The sequence below is a fragment of the Rhinolophus hipposideros genome, assembly GCF_964194185.1.
Source record: "Rhinolophus hipposideros genome assembly, chromosome: 13".
NCBI lineage: Eukaryota > Metazoa > Chordata > Mammalia > Chiroptera > Rhinolophidae > Rhinolophus > Rhinolophus hipposideros.
Genome location: NC_138059.1, coordinates 4348759 through 4371628, shown reverse-complemented (window position 1 = coordinate 4371628; position 22870 = coordinate 4348759).

Sequence of the window (22870 nt, the reverse complement as noted above, 5' to 3'; positions counted from 1 at the left end):
CCAATCTACCAAAAAAACATACTGAAGGCATACATTGCTTGGATCAGCCCCAAATGTGTCAGATTCATTTCTAGAAGGTAAAGTATATGATTAACTTCTACAAAAACCAACTCAAAACCCTCCAAACAGATGAAAGTGTCATTGTAATTAAACAGCAGAGCACATTTGAATGCTCTTATAATAAACCAGAGCGAGTACATGGCATTCCCATCCCAGAGTGAGCGGGCAGGGTATTGGGCATTGATGTGAGTTACAGTGTCTGAGAGCTGTTCTCTCCAAAGGTAGCTTAACAGCCCTCACTCTGTCTCCTGGGAGATCGCCATGTAACTCCTCCAAGGTGCTCGGTTCCGAAATGTGGGGTCTAGAGCAGGTCTATAGGAGCAAAATAAAATGGATGGGGGAGGCAAGCTTTCAGATAATTAAGCCATCCACCTCTTACATACCTGCAAAGAAATCTCAGTTAAGCAGGGCCCCTCAGACTTTGTATCAGAATCATTTTGGAGAACTTTGTAACAAGAAAGATGCCTTATATAGATCATGGAAGGGAGGGAGACAGAACCTGCTGCTACCTTCCTGAAAATGTTCCTACCTCTCTGATTGCTCCTTCTCTCTTTCCCCGGTTTTTCTTTTGCTTCATTTGCTAATAATTCATTGTCTCATGCATCTGCTGGTGTCAAAAATCATCTTCTGTGACCAATACTAGATTCTGAGTATTTATTTTTAAATAAAGCAAACTTGATTATTGTCCTTGGGTTATGTGTAGCACAAAGGGCCTAGCTCTCTAATTTTGAATTTCTACTAATGATTATCCTTTGTTTTGATGTCCACTCTTAGCTGTCTGGGGCCTGTCTCCACATGAGGAGAGATGAATTCTGAGAAGGGCACATGGTCTCCTTCAATATACTGTTATTGGTTTTTCTATGAATTAATTTATGATTTATTGTTTTAGCCCATGACTACCCATTACTTACTCCTATGTGTACTTGCACTATTCTAGGTAATAAAGATAACATACTGAACATACCTTCAAGGAATTGAAATTCTGGTGAGAAAGACCATACACCAATAATACTGATAGAGTGAAATGACCTATATAAGAGACAGCACTCAATTCAATGTTTACTCAGATGAGGGACTGACTCACTGACTTCTGTGGACTGGGCATGAAGTGTTAGAAAAGAGAAATATTAGAAGTATTAATACAGTGTGTTACTGGCTGAAGTGTGTTCCCCTAAAATTCACAGGTTGAAATCATAATACCCAGGACCTCAGAATGTGACTATTTGGAGGTAGTTCCTATGAGGGGATAATTAAGTTAAAAGGCAGTCATTAGAGTGGACCCTCGTAAAATATGCCAGCTGTCTCATTAAGAGAAAATTTGGATACAGTCACACAGTAGAGGGGAGACTTTGTGGACATTTACAAGTGAAAGAGAAACACCTCAGAAGAAATCAAGTCTACTGACTTCTTGACCTCAGACTTCCTGCCTAGAGAACTGTGAAAAAACACATTTTGTTGGGAAAGGCACACAGTGTGTAGCCCTTTGTTATGGCGGCCACACTAATACAGGAAGGAACTGGCCACAGCCTCGTCTCCTCTTCTGTGAAAACCTGCCCTGAAACTCGCACCCTTATTGCTGCTGCTATAAAACTCCTCAACTTCTTTTATTTATTTTTCTTATTTTTATTCGGTTTGGGGTTACTCTGTTCTTTTCTGCCATATAAGCTTCACATTTACCATGCTGGTACCAACTACGTTTTAGAATTACTTGTGGAGTAAGAGGAAAATAGGTGGGTCTCAGGACCCTGAATAATTCTGATGATGTCACTTACTCCGTGACCCTAACTGAACCCCTTCACTGTAGGGAGCACCCCATCTGGGCTAGTATGGGGAGACAGCCAAACTTCCTAAATGGTTGTAAGGAATAAATATAAAACTACAAACCTAAATGCCCAGTAGAGCACACACTTAATATATTTATATTCTAGTATATATTGAGTCTGAATACCCTGAGGCAGTTTATTCCAGTTTAATGAAACTGATTTATGGAAGAAAATATTTATTTTGAATCTAAACCTTACTCAGGTACCTTTTACTGGTTAATGTAAATTCTGTTCTCAGAACCAGAGTATGATATCTCTCCGTAGAGTTAGAAAAGTAAATTATATGTGTGTGTGTGTGTGTGTGTGTGTGTGTGTGTGTGTGTGTGTGTAATTTCTCCTTGTTGCTCAGTATCTATATTTTTCTTCTGGTTGTTTAGTTTGCTGTCCCTCTGATTGGTACAGACCAAGTCAATTTTACTGGCTCGCAGTGTTGAGAGAAAGGGGGTCAGGAATGACCAGGATTGTCCTAGGGTGGTATTCTATTGAAACTATGCTTTTAAAAATCTGGAAGCTTCTGTGAAGAAAATCAAAGTCCTTGTACAGGGCCAGAGGGAAATGGGAGCGTGAAGAAGGAGGAAAATTAGAGATATCAGTGAAACCACTGTAATGGAGAAGATTGGAGAAAATTCAAGAGATGGATGTCAACATTACCACTGGCTTTTTCTTCCATTAAATCCTCTAATAAAATATTTTTTTCCTATTCCAAAACTGTCATTTAAAACATGGCAGCATGTTGAGATAAATAAATAAATAATTCTCTATAATCCTCTCATTCAAAATGAAACACTGCTGGCTTTCTGCTGTCATTTCAGCCTGTACACACAAATTTTTGATTTAATTTGCAAAATGCTATTGTATTCTGTAATGTCATTTGTAACCTACTTTTTTGTACTTCAAAATTGATAGAAATTAAATATCTTTATATGCACAGAGGTACTTAATTTGTGTGGGACACAGGAATTGGTGCTCGCTATTAGCTACACTATTTCTAGAAGGTAATTTGTTAACATAACGAATGCTTAAAGCCAATTATCCCTTTGGCATCAGTGTGGTCTTACTGATGCCTTAATTTGTATTTCCTTGATGAGAATTTAAAATAATATATTTTCCATATTTTCATTGGCCATTTCCATTTATTATTTTTTGAATGAAATATTCATAACTTCTATTCATTTTTCTATTATACATTTTCTATTTCTCATTTATTGGTGAGAGGGTTTTTATATATTAAATATATTAATTCAGTGTTTGTCATGTATTATGGCAATTTGTGATTTACCTCTTTGTTTTATAAGGTTGGATAATTATTGATTCCAATTCCTACTTACATTGATAGGTTAATCTAGACTTGTTTTGTTACTGAAAAAATCTGGGTTTACAAGATTTTTCAAAAGTAAACAAGGAAAGAAGGAAGGGAAGGTTGGATGGAGGGAGGGAGGGATGAAAAAAGGAAGGAAAAAGGAAAATCTAGTAAGGAATAAATTTCAAAGATAGTGCCCAATGTTATTTAATGTTATCATTTCTTGAACGTTGTGTATAACATTTTGTAATCTAGACAGTATTCATCAAAAGACAAGGAAATGATAAATTCCAATTCAATTTCTTCCTGAAACCCAATATACACTTGAATGATCTGACTAACCCTTGAATTCACTAAGTGGATTAATTGAATTATGTGGTTTCAATCCACAGAGGTTTCTATTCATTTGACTCCAGAGATGCTTGAATGTATTGAGCTCTCTTACCAGGGGTCAAATGGTGATAGCGTCTGGGATCAATTAGTGAGGCACCTCATTAGATTTGATTAATCAGCCCTGAACCATGACTTATTCTTGTGTGTGGAAGTGATGCCTCTTCAGCGTATGGATGGCTTACCGAAGAGACTTATTGTGTCAGCTTTCAAATAGCATTCTAAAGGATAGAGTTCGATATTACAGCGTACTGTATATGCTTTAAAACAAATTCAATTAGTATTATATGGTGCTTTCTTCCTTATACCTAAAATGGATGGGACAGAAAAAGGCGTGTGTTTGAGTGGCTCCTCTCATTATTAAACTTCATAACCCACCCACAGAAGTTTTATTCCTATGCTGGCAACTTTGAATTCTGCATTAGCTCCCAAGGGAACATGCTTCCATTAGAAGACACAACAATGATTCCAGTGACTGAAAAGTCAGACTGACCTCTGACCATTTGGGGATTCTTATGCCACTGAACCAGGAGGCAAGAAAAAGGAGCGTTGTGATTATACTGAATGGAGTGATTGACCCCAATTATCAAGAGGAAACAGGGGAGCTGCTACACAGCGGAGACAAGGAGAGCAATGTCTGGAACCTGGGGGATATTCTGAGTAATTAATATTCCTGTTACCAATGGTAGAGCTTAATGGAAAACCGCGATGACCAAAATAAGACTGGAAATATTCAGATCCCTCAGAAATTAAGTTTTGGGGTCATTTCCCCAGTGCAGAACTTTGATCAGGTGATGAGTTCCTGACTGAAGTGAGCAGAATTAGGAAATGGGTCACAGAAAGAAGGAAACCATAGGTATCAAGTATGACCTCAGAGGCAATTGCAGGCAATTTGCATATTTTCTCCTTGTCTGTTTTTGTATACATTTGTTTCTACATATCAATGATTTTGCTTTCTCTCCTTGCCCTTGCAATTTTATACAAAGTTCTTATAGGTTAAATCTCACATTACTATTAGTATCAGAATATTCAATGGGACTGTGTGAGGACAGAGCCCCAGAGAGCAGTTTCTAGGCTCTTGGCCTCACATAGAAAGGTACTGGCTCAGGTAGTAAATGGCCATCAACTGTGATTGGCCGGCCATCAGCTGGGGCTAGTTGGCCGTCAGCTGTAGCCAGTGAGCCATTGGGCACTAACATAACTGCCATGGCTTTGCTAGCAAAAAAAAATGGGGGTTAGCAAGAAGATGGTGGCTGAGCCTGCAAGGGGTGCAGTGAGGGTTGCGAACAGTGTGGCTTCTGTTTCCTGTGTCTCCAACCCAGCCGCCAGCGAGAATATAGTGGTGTGACTCCCCTACCTATGGCTCCGTGGGTGTCCCTTTTTGACCTCACCATGTCCTGCGTTCTTATGTGGGAAGCGGGACCAGAGACCCCGCAGGCAGTTCCGCATGACAGACTGCAATTAATTTGAGCAGTAAACAACCTAGCTAGCAATTAATACAATGAATTTAGAGGCTGTGTGTCTCCACGTTAGGGTGTCCAGTGGGTTCTAAAGAAATACCGCAAGGCTAGAAAAAGAAAAACGTATTATTTTCTTCATCTCTGCAGCAGCAGGGGCATTTATGCGCAGAGGTCCTGAAAGCCTTCACCACAGTGGTGCGCTGCTCTTGAGGGTCAGCTGATGGGACCCTCCAGGAAGTGTCTTCCTCATGACACTGGCAGCAGCTGTCAGGCTTCCCAGTTCACTGGTGGCTACTCTTCATCCAGCTTTTTTGTCACCCCGGCAGTGGGTAGTGTGCTCCGGGGGCAGCCATGCCCTCTACCCATACAGCAGAATATCCGATTTCCACGGTCTCCTTCTCTGAGCCTCTGAGCTTCTTTCCTGTTTCTTTTTCCCCCAACCCGAGAGGTAGTGGCTACCCTCTGTAGTGGTTGGTTCTTTACACCTTATAATTCTCTTTTACCATTTTTAACAGTGAACTATTATAAACTGAATCGTGGGTTGAAGCCCTAACCCACAGTTCAGCTGTAACTGGCGTAAAGAAATAATTAAGGTTAAATGAGCTCGTAAGGGTGAGGCCCTGATATGGCAGAATTATCATCTCTAAGACAAGGCACAGGAGAGAGCTTACCTGCCTCTCCCAGGGCACACAGGTGATGGCATGGTGAGAAGGGGGCTGTCTGCCAGCCAGGAGAAAAGTCCTCACCAGAATCCAAATCAGCTAGAACCTTGATCTCGGATTTCCAGCCTCCAGAAATGTGAGAAAATACATTTCTGTTGCTTAAGCTAGTTAGTCTGTGGTATTTTGTTATGGTAGCCCAAGCAAACAAATGCACTGTCTTTTCCTGAATGAAGAAGTCTTTATAATTTTTCTCTGTGAAAGTTGCAGGTTAGGTTCCAGTATCCTGAGTAGATATGGACAGACACAGGAGGAGGTGGTTATAGCAAGGACAGAGGAAGAATTGATCTGTGAGTCACCTTCTGTCCACTGTTTCCATGATCAAGGGTGTCAAAGTTCAATGTAGAGCTCGGTGAGGTGGCTCTGACGCCCTCCAGGAGCTGTTGCTAAGCTATATTACTCAGCTCTCGTGGTGGTGAGAAGAATCAGAATCCCAGAAGTTACCTCAAGAGCAGAACTGTGCCCCTGTATCGGCTGGGATGGGTCCCATTTACATTTTGCAGCCTCATGATGGAGGAACCTTGCAGAATTGGTCACCAGGGTGGTGACAGAGGCTTAACAAGCATCCAAAGGGAACTTGGACAGGAGAAGACAGGAAGATGAATTGTGATTTGGATAAAGGGCACAACGTTATGCTGCATAGTGTGGGGACAGAGCCAGGAGTGCAGTTTCCAGGCTCTCGGCCTCACGTGGAAAGGTGCTGGCTCAGGTAGTAAATGGCCATCAACTGTGATTGGATGGCCATCAACTGTGGCTAGTTGGCCGTCAGCTGTAACCAGTGAGCCTTTGGCCACTAATATAACTGCTGTGGCTACGCTAGCAGAAAATGGGGGCTAGCAAGAAGATGGAGGCTGAGCTGGCAAGAGCGGATTGCGGTTAGCACAGTGAATTGCAGTTAGCAAGTGAGGTTGGTTGGCAGAGAGAAGTGGATGGCAGATTGAGGATCGTGTGGCTCCTGTTTCCTGTGTCTCCAACCCAGCCGCCAGCGAGACTATAGTGATATGACTCCTCTACCTATGGCTCCGTGGGTGTTCCTTTTTGGCCTCACCATGTCCTGCGTTCTTATTTGGGGAGCAGGAGCTGAGACCTTGCATGACACCCTGCATGACACCGTGTCTTATATAACACAACACAACACAACACAATACAACACAGGGTCTTATATTAAAATTTGCTCCAAAAGACGCATTAGATCTTATGGTCTGGCTAGGTCATATTTTCAGGGAAACATGGTATGTCCCTGGAGCCCTTGGGTGCAGCCATAACAGAAGTTATATTTATCCCTGAAATTTTCAGCTGTGCGAGCTCACACAGTCTTCTTTTTTTTTTTTTTCTTTTTTTGGTTGGTTTACTGTACTTTCTGTTTGGTTTATTTATAACATTTTAATAAAGAGTACTGTGATCAACACATGATTCAAACACTAAAGATACTATCTTCAAACCTACCTCTGTATCATAGTTAGTGGGAAAGGAAGAAAATACACACACGTCTGGGTCTTATTCATTTGACTGATATGAGCATGGGGCACCATCACCTCTTAGTTCCGAGCCTGAGCCTCAGTAAACCTGATGGACTTTTTTCCTGTCTGTTCTCTTCCTGACTTCACTGTAAGAATAAGCACAAGTCAGCCCTCAGGAGAGATGAGACTCCTGGAACAGACCTGAGACGGCCCCGTTATCCCACTTGAGAGCTCAGACGTTGAGAAAGCCAAAGGTAGATTAGAACGCTGATTCGTTGACCTGCAGCTGACTAAAGAGAGACAAGTGAGCTTCGTCAAGCTCACCTGAGATGTGCACAACTGCAATGCTAACCCACAGATTCCCAAGAAATAAAACACAAGGCTATTGTCTTAAGCTACTAAGTTCTGAGGTCTTTTGTTACACAGCAACAGCTAACTGATACACTCACAATAGAGTAGTTACCCCGTTTGCACAAGTGATCCATGTGAGACTCATCTTCTAGTCCTGTGGACCAGAGTTCATGGTCTTTTCAACTCTCTACTGCCTCACTTCTTTTCTGCCGAGCCTTTTTTTCAGAGATTTGTAAACATAATTCTTCTGTGGAGGCAGAACCCTAAATTTTACTCTCCTTTCAATGGAGATTACCTAATTTCCTTTCAAATCATTTTCTTATCATGTCAGTACTTGTCATCTGTGCTTAGCATAATCAAAAGGGTCTGAGTTACTTTTGAAATTCAACAGTGCAGACCAGAGACTAGCTTTCCTGAAATAAATACATGGGCAGGAGAGCTCATATGCCAGGAGAGGTTTACTACAAGTTTTTGAAATACAAGGAGACATCCCTATTTAAAAACAACAGTTATGCTGCCTGTCTATGCTCAAGAAATCCTTGCTTGACTCAGTGATTTTTAGGCAAGATGCTATAATTTAAAACTATTTGTCATTCAGAGTGGGGGGAATGGGTAGAAGAAAGGGAATTAAGAGTTTTGGAGTTCTTTTATTGTTCTAGAAATATTGCATACATGATCTATGTAATACTCACAAAAACTCTATGAGTTTGTCTTATTCATACATCTTAAAGATAAAACAACCATTTAGCTTCACAGAAGTTAAATACCTTTAATAAAATGCTCAGCTTGTACCTAAGTGAAGCTGGAATCTGAACTATAGTTCCTTACACTGTGTGGCAGTATGATAACCCAGTTTCTGGTAGATTAGATCTAACAGAGCGAGTAACTCACACTTACAGGAGATGCATATTCCTTTTTCAGCCTAACTGCTAACCAGTTTTGTGACCTTGGAACAGCCCAAACTAGCGGTTTTTCTCATTTGTTAAGTGAAGAAGTAGCCCCAGAGTTTTTAGGCTCAGAACTGAATTACGTCAATAATATCACAATAATTTCAAAAGATACAGTTTTACAATCTCTAGCAATGCAAATCCAAATTTTATGTAATTTATTTTTTCCCATAAAAAATATCAGCCCTCTTTTGTTTCTCCTAAATGACATTTCAACATGGTTGTTGAAAACAATGTGGAATCGTTGTTCAGAATTTCCTCCAACAGATGTGATCAGAAGAAAAGAATAGGATAGAAGCCAAGACTGATGTCTGTGAGGGTATTTAGTATCCGAAATGTGTAGTCTGTGTCCCTGAGGGGTCAGGATTACCTGATTCTCTCTCGAAGACAAGCAGCTGATCTTAAGAACGCTTTTAGGGAATATTTGTTCTGGCACAATGAGCTATTTTCCCAGGCTTTATTATTATCTCACATGGCACAGTGTCATGACATGTGAGAAAAAAATCACAAAACCATTTGTACCCACGCTTAGCTAGAAGTCTGTAGATTCCTTTCCATTGTGTTTTGAGCAGTGATCTTTCCTCACTTTCTGTATTCGACCTGCACTGCATTTGGGGAATGGGCTCCAGCACTTTAGAGGCAAGACTCCCTTATACCTACTTCTGGGAACTTGGGCAGACTGCTTCCTACTTGTTAGAACAGGGCTAATAATAGGACCTATCGAGAAGTGTTGCAGCTAATGAAGTAAATAAATTAACAAGAACTGGTGTAGAGCAGAGAGTGCATGCTCAGTTAAGTCTGCTTGTTTGTTTGGTTTCTTTGCAGAAAGAATCAAGTGGAAATGATTCTGGATTCAAACTCTACCTTCTACCTTCCATGGCGCACTTAACAACTCGTGTCTCCACTTTGAGACAGTGTCTTCATTTGCAAGATGGCTTGTTATATTCTCCTCTACCATTTTTCTAAAGGTTAGGAACAACACATTATCATTTCTGAGTTTTGGCACTCAACTGGCCCAAACTACGTGCAAAAAAAAAAAAAAATTAAAAAGAAAGTAGCTCTTATAATTCGATCTCCTAGTGTGGTGATACCTTCATTTCTGAGTCTTAAGGCTACAAACCTACAAGTTCTTCCTGTAGAGAAACTTCACAAGACAGATCGGCAGGCAGCGTTGGTTTCTAAATGTAAGACAAAGCACCATGTAGGGTTGGCTGCATTCATTAGTCTTCAAAACAATTAAGCATGATGCTAAATCAGGGTAAACTGCACTTCTAAATTTATCTACAGTGGAATGAATAACATCTACCTCTCCAGGGGGATGATTTATTATATATTCCCCTACAAAGCCCAACATGCTAGTGATTGGGTTCTCTCCCTCTCCTTATCTAATTAATATTTCTTTATTACTTGGTAAATCTTTCCTTTTCGGAATCATGACAGTGCTGGCAGGAATCTTCCCAGTCCTACTGCCTAAGTCCTTTATTTCATAAATGGAGACTGAGAAGTGGGGAGACCAGGTTATCACCCCTTGATTTCCCACATAGGATGGAGCAGAACTGGCTCAGAATGTGGGAGGCGAGACTCTGAGTCAGACTCCTCCCATCGGACCCCATGCGTCACCGAAAATTGGAATATCAGGCATGCAGGGCATCCAAGAAAGGGTGTGGTGCGCTCTTGTATTCATGAGTCCCTCGGGATGACCAACAAACAGCGGTCCTTAAGCCTTTTCTTAACGATTTTCAGTGACCAAACTGTGCTAGCTCTGAGAGCTAGACGTCCAGTAGTAGGAGAAATAAGTGTGTGCTGGAGGCAGGATGTCAACAGTGACAGGAATAAAGAAATCTGAACTCCCGAGAATCCACATCAGATGTCCCAGGCTCTAATCTCCTCACTGTTGTTTTATGCGGATCCGACAAGGAGTCCTAAAAACAAATAGTTTTAGGGAGGCAATGCTTCTAAATTAGCTGAAGCCATGAAACATTTCATGACGAAAACAAACTGAGAATCAAAATACATAAATCCACTCTTCAAACTAAAGATTTTTAAAAAATAAGTATATTAAAGTGTCTGTGGTGGAGTTTGTTTTGGTGTGTGAATTATTAGGTTCATCATATTTCAATTAGAATCATTGAGAATCTAATATATACCTGGCACTCTGCTAGGGGTTTTATAAATGGTATCTCATTTAAATTATTTATCTCATCCAAAAGTGGAAGAAAAACATTTTTAAATTATCCTTCTCACATTTGGAAGGATAGAATAAGCCAACGGTTCTCAAATTTGAGCATGCTTTAAGATCACCTGGAAGGCTGTTAAAACACAGGGTTGGGGGGCCCACCCCCAAAGTCTCTGATTCAGTGGGATATGGGGAGGGCCAGAGCATTGGCATTTCTCACAAATTTTCAGGTGACTCTGATGCTGCTGGGCCCAGGTCCACACTCTGAAACCTACAAGTACAAGCCACAAGCTCATCTAATTCCATTTATCAGCTAGACGATGTTGAGCAAATTAATCTCTCAGAGCCTCTCTTCCATCATCTGTAAAATAAAAATTGTGTTCACGTTGAACTTGTTCTAGGTGGTTACCATATAGTTTGTCACTAATGTTTGCTATCTTCCCCTCTTCTCTTCTGAAATCAGAAAAGGCACATTTATGCCACAGAACACAGATGAAAAAAGAAATCTTTTTTTTTTTTTTTTTTTTAATATCCTAACAAGCAAGGATTGGAATCAGATTAAGGTTCAAACACTGTTTCTATTTAGATTATCTTGGCCACATTATGCACTGTCCTGAAGTACAGCTTTCCCAACTGTGAAATGGACTAAATCAGCACCTCTACTGGCTCGGCCTGAATGCCACAGAGACATCTCACCTCAAACTCAAAGGAAACTAACCTCATTACCTTTCTCTCTAGTCACTCTCTTTCTCCTTGAGTCTTGATTTGAGTAGGCTGCAACAAAATTCATCCATTTACTCAATCTAGAAGGCTTGGGGTGACAACTGGTTCTTTGTCCTTGGCTCTACATTCCACTGACCTCACAAATTTCCTTCTAAACTCTCAGTGGATAGCCTTTCCCAGGCTTAGTTTAGCTTTTCACTGTCTCTCTGAGTCCAGGCAAGAGCCACTGGAGTTGAGAGTTGCCACTGTTTTGATGAAATATAACGTCTGATATTTCTTTTGTGTTTAGAGAATCTTCTTACTCTTCAAGTGAACGATCCAGTAAGCTCTTTCCGTCTTCCCTTACTGATAGGTCCCAGGATCTGTTAATTAGGTGTACCCACTTGATCACGAGCTAGGAACACCAGAATGTGAGGACCCTGCAACCTTAATTCTGGTGATGGTAGTAGCAGCAGTGGCCTCCACCACTTTCTAGAAGAATGTCATCTGTGGCTCTAGTGGTAGAACCGCTATGCATGGTACCAGAGATGGTGCCAACGGTAACTTCTGTGCCCTCTGACCTAGGCACTGCTCTCTGTACAAGCCCAGTTCTGCCAGGAGAGTAGAGTGACAAACGCTCTCAGTTGACCTGGGTTTGAGAGAGTTCCCAGGACATGGGACTCTCGGGTTGAGAACTTGGACAGTTGTTGCCAATTAGTATTTAAGGGAAATTTTGTTCCTGACTACAGCGACTCAAGCCGAAGTCTCTGAACCTTCCAGAAATGTGTTAGATAGTTTAGCTTCCTTTGATAAGTACATTTCCTGCTTAAATTTGCCAGAGTTTATGTTTTTTTCAAACTAGCAGTGGTCAATACCTTGTCCTAGGTGACGTGCCAACCTCCAGCCGCACTCGGCTGAAGTCCTCTCTGCACACGGCTGTCAGCACAGGCTGCCCAGATGCCAGACCCATCAGAGGACCTCCTCTCCCTGAACTTCCTGATCCTCATAGACACCTCACAGCTTTGCCTTTACACCCTCCGCTCTAAGTATTGAACACACTACCTCTGTGTGTGTCTGAAGTCCTGTTGATTGAGGCTTGGTAAGATTTTCTATCAAAGGGCGGGAGCTGTTGTAACCAGACTTCTTTTTTTTTGCTTCCATTGATTTATGGAGGTTTTTTTCCCCTGAATTTTACTAGTTATGCTTGCATGCCTATTAAACTTACTGCATACCTTTGAAATTTTTCTATCACAGCAATTTTATAAGTCGGCTTTCTTATTTTTACATCGGGCTCCCACTCCCCGCAGCACAAGTGTTCGCCGTATCTGAGTAATAAATAAGAAAAAAAAAATAAAGAAAAAAAAAGCACACGCATGCACACAAAACACAAAACAAAACAAAAACTATGTAAAACAGTGACCATTCTGGGCTTTGAATTGTTAACAGCAGGTTCATTTAGCAGCTTATGCCTTGTGGGATGCATTCCTCTACTGAAGACATACAATGGGAAAAAAATAAGAAAAGAGATTAGAGTCTATTTGAAACTCCAAGGAGACAGGACTTCTGTGTAAGTGAACATGAGAAAGAATGGACCCTGGGAGCCAAGTGATTCACAACACTGAGGCTTATTGTGTCACCCCAGGGTTCGATGGCATTAGCACTTGGAACACTGTGACTTCATAGCCACACATGCAGATCATACGTTTCTAAGTCCAGGCTGATGATAAGTTAATCAATAGCAACATTTCTGGAAATACCAGACCCCTCTCTGTACTTTCATCTCCAAGTTAATGGGTTTACTGTGTGGTTTCTTGATTATCAATTGGTTAATCAATACACTTACTAAAGCAGATGGTCATATCGTATCTCTGTTGGATAGGCCTAAAATGTTTGTGATAGGTCTTCATTCTTTACATTTCACTTTTCTTCAGGGGCGCCTTATGCTTCTTTTTATGTAAATTGCAATATAATGAAAAGGAATCATATTTTGGAGTCTAGACTTGGATTCAATTAGATGTGTGACCAACAAGGTATATGTCCTTGTACAACTTTCTTAGTTTCTATGACTTTGATTTTTCCCATCTGAACATTACTCATTATAGAGAAGATTCGATAAAACTATCTAAGTTAGGAAAAGTTTGCACAGGGGTACAGAATCTAGTATATGCATACTGACTTTTTTTTTTTCAGCGTCCCTGAGAGGTCAAGAATAAGTCCATGATTAAAAGAGACTTCATTGAGCAGCTACCATTCAATTTGATTCCTTTGTTAATCCCTTTATTTAACTATCTGATGTGGTTATATGGTTGGGGGTACAGAGATGAGGCACTCTAATCAGAGGCACACAGTTCAGTGGAAGAATCAGACAAGTGCGAAGCCTTGGGATTATATGTGAAAGAAGAACATGGTACCAACCTTGCTCAGTCCACACGGGAAGCCCCAAGAATCTTAATAGTGAACGACCAATTAACTGTTATGGAAGAAGAGGAAAGGGATCTTGCAGGCGGAAATGTGGATAGTATTCTGGGAAGAATCCTGTGAATGGCCAGGCCGGGGACCTTGAATGTGTGAGGGGGCCAGAACAAAGAGTGCTGAAGGGGAAGGAGGAGGAATCGAGATGGAAGAGACAGGTTGGGACTTTGTAGAATGATGAAATACTTGGTGATGAAATACTCCTCCTCCCTGGGGCCGACCACGTCCACAGACTTCCCTTGCCCTGTAATGTCACTGTTATCTGCAACTCCGGACTTTGACCAACAAAGAGGAAGGGTGCTCACAAATCTCAGTTGTCAAGTCTGGGCAGCAGGAAAAGTGATTATAGCATTAGCTACTTGGGATAAGTGGTTTAAAATAATGATGATGAGTGCAGTTTTGGACATACTAAATGTGAGTAATCGTGAGCTATGCAGAGAAATGTGTACATGGAGATTAGGAGAAAGAATACGTACTGCCATTGCTGTGGGAATTCACAGATTAATCATTTTAGCGCGAGAATCCAATTGTTGCTTCAATACCTACTGTGTGCTGGACATTGTACTGTTGGTACCGTTCTACTTTCAAGTATTTTTATTCTTTATGCAATATAGGTATATCTTTTCTTTTCCCCCATTTCTTTTATTTCTCCCCCATCTCCCCCCATTTAGGAAAACTGAAAAAAGAGAGAAAGTTGAGAATCTTTGTTTTAGGCTACTTGGCATGAACAGCCATGTCAGATTTTTTAATTACTATCTGCTGGGCTCCGAGGCCTGTCTTCATGGAGAAATAGATTGTGGACCAAATTTCTAATGAATGCTTGGGTTTTCACATGAAAAGGGGGAGGTGGGAAAAAGGACAACAATCTCGGCTAAAGAATGAACTGGGGAATAGAGACACATGAAAGGAATGAGCTTGGAAAAGTGAGAGGTCAGTCTGCTTTCAAGTAAGATTCAAGCATCTATTCAACATTAATCCATGAAAGCCCAGTGTACGGCTGTCCAGGACTGGCCTGTGGAGTTGTTAAGGTGGCAACACTGTGTTTCCACTTGAATAGGTTGTGGTCTAAGGGTGGACACTGACTCTTGGAGAGAACCCATTACAATACTGTGTGGTGAGTGCTACGGGAGCCTCAGAAAAGGGTGACGCAAACGTTTGCTGGAGGATTCTCTCATTCCATCTTAATAGCCAGGACGGGGCTAGCCCCTGGGTGAGGGAGCATGAGAAGTACTGAGGGGACAGAACTCATGAGCCAGGGCAGGCAGGAAGAAGTAGCCAGGGCATATGATGGGGACAAAAAGTGGCTTGGTGTTGCTGGCCTGTGAAGTGCAAGGTGAGACAGCCAGGAAAATCAATGCTGAAAACCAAGGAAGGGAAAGTGGCATTTAAGGAGCTCCGATTGTGTACCTGTCAGAGATAACTTCACAGTCAGAAGGAAGCAGTAATGATAGTTATACTTTCTAAACACGTAATCATTGCAATTTGTATCCAGACTTGTGCTATGCTTTATTTGGAATTGCATCTATGTATTCCCTTCACCTGTAATATTCTGGAGGTATAACCTGGAGTGGTTGAATTATATTCCACTGGACGAATGGATATTTGTTAGCATAACAACTATTTATCGAGTGCTTACCATAAGCCGGGTACTATTCTAAGTGATTTATCACGATCTGCTCCTTTAATATTCATAAAAGAGCGATGAGATAGGCTCGTTATTATTCCCACTTTGCAGAAGAGGATGTTTTGCCAATGAAGGAAAGTCTCTTGCCTTGGTCACTTAGCTGAAGAGTCTGAGCCATCTTTCAGGGACAAGAGTCTGGCTTATAGACTGTTCTCTTTACGTCTGCTCTCTGCAATGCCTTCAGCGGCCACTTTCCACTTTCCTAGAACACTTTTCCTAGAACAGTCTGCACTTACTCCACCCGTCGTCTCTCAGGCTCCTCAGAGCAGGGCCTCAGCTGGCACCTGGCACAGGGCTTGCCACCAGGTAAGTGTCCACAGGAACTTGCATAAAGACTACTGGAAGAAATGATCAAAAGCGAGCCTGCACACCTAGGACTAACTCTGAGCAAAACTCTGAGCCACAGTCCTTCTGATCCCCTTGTCCAGCATGTCACTTTGGTGACAGAACAAAGGCCAGTGTCAAAGCCGTCCCTCACCATCCTCTGCCCTTAACCAATCAGACTCCCCTCATCCCGGCACAGAATGCACGCCCTCCTTTGCTTCTCCATCTCGTGCTCTGCTTTCAACCCTGGAGGCTTGATGAAACGCGTTTCTTGAGCGCCCCTCTCTCCCTTGACTGAAAAATGAAGTCAGCTTTCTTTTCTTTTTTTTTTTAGATCTTTGTTTTATTCTTTAACAGGAGAAAATGTAAACAATGAATGCTGTACTATTTAATACTCAAGACAACCATTTGGGACTATTTTCACACTTGAAAATACTGAAGCACAAAAGATGTACATATTTGTTCAAAGCCCCACAGTACCTGAATATGGCAAGGCCGAGTACAGAATTCTAATCATAGGTCAGGTTGGGGGACGGATGAAATGTCAATGACCTCAGCGCTGCCTGGGCACTTGTTGAAATGCAGAGTGCTGGATCCCCTCCAGATGTGTTCACTCAGTATCTCTGGATTTCATGTCTAGAGATTGTACTTTTAGCAAGTTTTTCCAGTCTGCAGGTTGGTCATGCAGTCTAAAATCTGGAAGCAATTCTTTAAGCAGGTCTCAGTCTAACATGACTTCTAGGAACTCTGGTTCTCTGACTAGCCATAGAACTTAATCTCCTTCCTTTAATTCCTTGGATTAAATCCCGTGCCTCTCCCACCCTGATGTACTAAACAGACTACCTGGATATCACGTTAAACTGCAGCCCTGGATGCAGGATGTCTCCAGGGGGCTCAAGATTCCCCTTTCTAATGGCTCCCAGGGGCTGAGCTGCCCGCCCACTGCAGCAGGCACAGAGGCCTGGTGTGCACAAGCCCCTTCCAGAAAGCACTCACCACCCAGCTCTGAGGAACACGGGCAGCGGGCAGCCTCCAGGGTCAGCGACTGCAGGGTCTACCTCCGCTGTCCAACAGACGTCGTGGTCTTCATAGAGCACCCCTCTCCTCCATAGAGCACCCCTCTCCTCCATAGAGCACCCCTCTCCTCCATAGAGCACCCCTCTCCTCCATAGAGCACCCCTCTCCTCCATAGAGCACCCCTCTCCTCCATAGAGCACCCCTCTCCTCCATAGAGCACCCCTCTCCTCCATAGAGAACCCCTCTCCTCCATAGAGCACCCCTCTCCTCCATAGAGCACCCCTCTCCTTCATAGAGCACCCCTCTCCTTCATAGAGCACCACGCATGGCATGGGTCTAAGGAGAAAGTCACTTCTACCCACCACGAGATTCCTCCAACAGGCAATCTTTGCCCTGGACTCCCGCTGGGGTGGCAGAGACACTGCCACGCATGCGTTTCACCTGAAGGCTCCCCACCCTTCCAGCCCTGTCTTTTCTCTCACAGGTATTATGCTTTTGCTCTGAACTCCAGGTCAGCAGTTCCCTTCCAGAGAACCCAGAAGACATGCCTCGTACAGTCCACACCTTGAGTAGCAAGGAGGTAAAAAGTCCTTCTCCACATCTTGGCTTCCAAACTCTGCAGCAGCTGGTGGCAGCTGCTCTACTCACAGCAGATTCTACCTTAACCTCAACCCTGACCTCAGGCTACAGACCAAGACGAGCCTGAAACAGAGACAAGGAGAAGGCCTGATCCAGCTGCACTCTCATCTGTCAGGGCCCCTTGACCTTTGCTCTGACCTAGATCTGTATTCGATGTTTCTGCAATACAACCACATTTTTCATGCCCTTTGCAGAGGTCTCACGTTAACAATAAAAGCTTTTTACAAACAAAATCTCGCTGAAATGCATGCATACACGATTCATATGAAACAGCTTGAACTAACGTGGGAAGGGCCCTGGAGTCCAGCGTACTGTCACCCTCGGTCCAAAAGTTTGTCCTTAGGACCTCAGGCTCAAAGGGGTGTCATTGAGAAACTATTCTTTTCTCATGCTGGCTCCCAGGATAATAGGCTGGAACAGTTTTTCACAGCCTCCTAATAGATACCTTGCTTGAAACTGCTGCTTAAGTCAAAATCACCAGTTTCCTCTCAATGAATTGGAAGGTAATTCAGTTTTAATTTTAAGTCCAATTACATCTTGAGAGATGAATGGTACAGGGTGAATGCTTGCTTAGGACCAAACAGGAGTGATAAATCATTCACTTACATGATGAGATCGCTTCAAGCTCCTCTGGGCCGCTCAGAAAACAGAAAAGAATAGTCAAAACCAGCCTTTTTGGTGAAAAATAAAATACAAGAGAAGGTCAAGGGAGATGTGCCTGCCGTGTCAATCAGGATATTTAAGCGACGCCACAGTTAAATAAAATCTCAGTGGCTTCTCGCAACGCAAGCCTTGTTCCTGCTTGTAGTTCATGTCCACCCAGCTCGCGAAGGTGTCCAGCCACTGAAGCACCCCTGCCACAGACTCCACTAGGACACACACTGCAGGTCACCCCCCCAGCCGTGTGATGAACATGGTGTTTTTCATTGATAACTGATAAGCCACCAGCAGTCACGTGGCCAAAGTGGACTTCCAGAGACAGGAAAGGGCAAGGTGACACCATGTGCCCAGAAGGAGAAGTGGAAATAACAGGTCAAAATGACCAATGGCTCCAATAGGACTGTACTGTCTTCTTGTGTATGTTCATGATATCCAAGTAAGAAGGATGCTGGGAGGAGAAGTGACATATATTAACTGCCCACTATGCACCAGTGATGGCAGATTGTTAATGATTTACTTAACGCTGCCACAGGCCAGCTCTTCTCTCTGGTGGCTCAACACGTACTGTCAATGACCTACGCCAGTACAGTCCCCAGATCCTGCTACATTTCTGCACCAACAAACCCATGTGCTGTCTGATGGGCACATTTGGTAGGAAGAACACAGCCACAGGCCAGTATGCAATCTCACTCACGGGGCCTTCGAGACTCGAAGAATGGAAACACACCCTCACAGCTTTGAACTGAAAAGCTCTGCAAGTGTTTCTATTGGCCTCTCCTACAACTTTCTGTATAACATATGTGGGCTGAACTCCATGTGTCTATGTCAAGTTTTTCTCTTAGATCCATTCTTCACTGGAATATGAGGATAAACGTGTACGAACCAGATGTTCGTACGTAGATGTTGTCCACCATTGTACCCCACACCTACACTACACTGGCTCATGGTGATGGTCAAGTGCTTTATGGCTGACTGTTTGGCTGAAAGACCGACCTACTGAATCAATGAAGAACGAACACATGAATGAATGACTGAATGAATGAATGAATGAATGAGGATAGGATGATGGTGCGTCTGGGAATGAAATACCTTGTATCTTTTTCATTTGGAGCCCTTTGAAGACTAGCAGCCTGCTGTCCACCATCGAAGGCCTTCAAACAAAGTTGGATTTAGTGCTAGGCAGTGCAAGCCGGGGCTGTCCTCACCTCTTAGCTCCAGGAAACCACAAAGATGTTTCCTTTCAGGTGCCACATTCAACTCCATCACTCAGGAGGACCACAATATCACCAAGACACCCCGTCTCACATTAGCTGCCTCCCTTTCCCTAAGGGGTGCGGGCTGGACAACAACCCAGAAGCCGGGTACAGGCTCTAAGCGTGAACACAGTAGGGCTGAGATGCTGTTTAGTCAGAGGGTGGGGCATTGGCATCTGGATAAAACTGCCAATGGGCTTTTTATTTCTTCCTCTGGATCCCGGTTCATTTCTTCCGAGAAATGAAACAAGGCAATTGCCATGCGTCCCGGGTGATTTGGGAGCCCAGGGTAGAGGTGCCTCCTCCACGTGTCACACAATTCAGTATCAAATTACCAGGAGCTGGAGAGAATTGCATCTACGCTGGAGGCTGATGGACGTGGGGTCTGATTTATGTAGAGATGCAGTAATAGGCAGGGATTTTAAAATTTGATGGAGAGCGGAAGAAATTCAATAAAAGTGGGTCTATGGAGGCAAGTTTTACTGTGTGTGAATGTTTTCATAAACACCTCTGAAAAGAGAATGCTATACAGGTGAGCTTAATAAAAAAGGATTTTCCTTTTCATTCCTGCCAATCTGGCTCTTTCACAAAACTTCCTATGAGAGAGAAATATGGGCTTTGGGGGACTGTTCTTCCTTAGTTATCTAGTTTCCTTTTTCAACTTTTCTAATCTCGCTCCCCCGCCTTTCAGTTTTTATTGAATTTTTTGCAAGAGGACAGAATTTTGCTAGAAAGGATTTTACTAGAAAGAGCAAGTTAACGGGAACTGCTGAGGAATGCCTGGCACTCAACCGCCTAAGGAGTCACCTGCAGCTAGAGGTGAGGCATGCTAATGAACCCAGGTGTCCCTGGGGAGGCAAGAGAATGAGGTAGAGAAAAAAGCTGCCTATGTTAGCAGCAGCAATTACCCTGGACAAAGTCTTCCTGTACAGTGCCTTGGCTCTGGGGCCTGGAACGTCTGGTTTTAAATCCTGACTCAGTTTCTTAGGATCTCTGTGCTCCCTAAAAAGTTGTTCATTCCTATGAGTCTGAATTTCACCCTTTGGGAACATAACATGAGGTCATTTTTCTTCCCAGGATGGCTGGAGGAATACATTATAGGATTCTGCAAACTACTATGCCCAGAGCCTTGGTGCAATAGTTCCCTGTAAGTTCAAAAAGCTCAATTTCCCTCCTCCTTTTTCACAGCCAGAAAGGATGCCAGACGGAAGTGGGAAGGACATATCCTTTGCTCTAACCTTGCTTTTGGACAAGAAGGCACCCATTAAGACCTAAGCGAACAGTCAGCTTGCTGGGATTATGAACTTGAACTGGTTCCTTACAATCCATGTGTGACTTAGCCCAAGAAACATAATACAAGGAGAAGGAGTTTGACTTCCGAGTTTTGGCCTCTCTCCGAGGCTGTAATGGGGAATGAGAGGGAGCTGCTGAGGTAGGAAAGGAAAAGCTCAGGAGCCCTGATGGCTCTACCTGGAGAGGTGCATAGGCGTTTGCCAATGGGGACCCAGGAGGAGGAGCAGAGTTTGCTGAAAGATGATGAGTTTCAGTTCGGTCAGGTTGAGCACCCACGCTGCTTAAATCACAGTTATTGGGATGCCAGATTTAGCTGGTGCCTTTTCTCCACTGTCAAGGCCAATCCCAACTACAGCGAAGTAGTACATGCACCTTGTTTATCAAAGTAGTTCCTCAGTCACCACGTGGTGGGCCAACAATCAGTGTCAGTCTTGTATCAATCAGTATCTCTTTCATGTCCCCTCCTTTCTTCAGATGACCATCTATTGGTCCTCTACGCTGATGACTCAGAGATCATTCGTTCCATCCCTGAGTTTTCTCCATTGTCAACCCATTGCCTTTTGCACCAGACATAACTTTTTTCTCTGTGGATTGTCCAACAACTGATTGATTTGTGAACAGAAGCCTATGTTAAAGAAAAATGGCACCAGACAAGTTACACAAATACGGGACACTTTATCCAAGACTGTTGCCATAGGAGAGAGAGACGGAACTCAACTCCGCCCGGAATAAAAAAGGCAGAGGTTTCTTAAGTCCTGATGTGAGCCAGGGGAAAAGCACTGGAGATGTTAGGGAGAAGTTGGTGTCTGATCAGACCACCTGTGTGAGCTAATCCCCATCAAAGCCAGGCTCCTATCCGCCCACAGAGACCTGTGATAGGGGTATTATAGCCTTCATGATTATCATTTCAGAGGGATGGCTTCCAGGCCCTTGAGAAAGACATTCCTGGGCAGTAAAACTGGCAAGAGACTGGGAGAAGATTTGCATCTCAAAGGATCGGGGATAGAATTTTCAATGGAAAGCTTTCTAAAGTAAATGCTCTGAGAAAAGGGAGCTAAGATGCCTATAGCCAAGGAAGGACTCTGTGTCGAGTTCAGCCGAGCTGAGGGGAACCTTGAGGTGACTTTAATCTCCCCTCAGAGAAGGGGAACTGCCCACCTGAGTGGCCTGCAGAGTACAGGCGGGGCCCTGCACCTTCCCACCTCTGACCCAGTACTGGGGTAACTGAAAGTGCCAACATACACGGTAAAACCAAATGGCTATACAATTGCTTTTCCCTTGGTGAAATATTACCACTCCTCGTGACATACTATTTGTCACCCTTTCTGTTCCATCAGAAGTCCCCTAATTTCTAATAGCATCGCTCCTGCTTCCCTCAATAGACTCTTCTGATTCCCACATGTGGGTGTAGTCCCCAGCCCAAGCCCCCAGTGGCAACTATAGTACTGACAATTAAACAAAAAGGATATATGTAAAAATATTTAGTAGAGAGAATTAAATACACACACACACACACACACACACACACACACGATATATATCGTGGAACTTCTTGGTCAGGAGGAGTAGGGGAGAAGAAATGGCAAGCAGAATTCCCAGGTTTCCATTTGGGAGATTAAGTACTTGTACAGGTAGCACCCTATCATGAGTTAAAGAACACAGGAAGGAAAGTGAGTTTTAGGTGGAGATTTTATAGGTTCAATTTCCAATAAGATGAATTTGAATTTTCATATAGTACATTTGCACTTTGTCCACCTGCCCAGACACATATTTGTCACTGTCTCCCACCTCACAACCTAACTAGCGTTGGTCACTTCTAGCGAAGGTCCAGCTCCTCCCCCGCGCTCTGAATATTTTTCCCACATTGCAGGAGCCCCCTGGACCAGCCACGCGCTACGGACAGGAGGAGCATGTGAAGTATTTGAACTCCAATGACTGATGTGACAGGAGATCTCTCACGCTGGCCGTGGCTGGGACATTCCAGACACGCTGCCTCATTCCTCTCAGGCCTCACGTTGACCTTACTGCGCTGTCCAATCTTCCACATTTGCAGTCATTTCTCTGCCAGCCCCGCATAATGATGTATGTTTGTGTTCCTATGTGCCATTTCCATTACACAGAGCAGCAATGTCAAAAAATC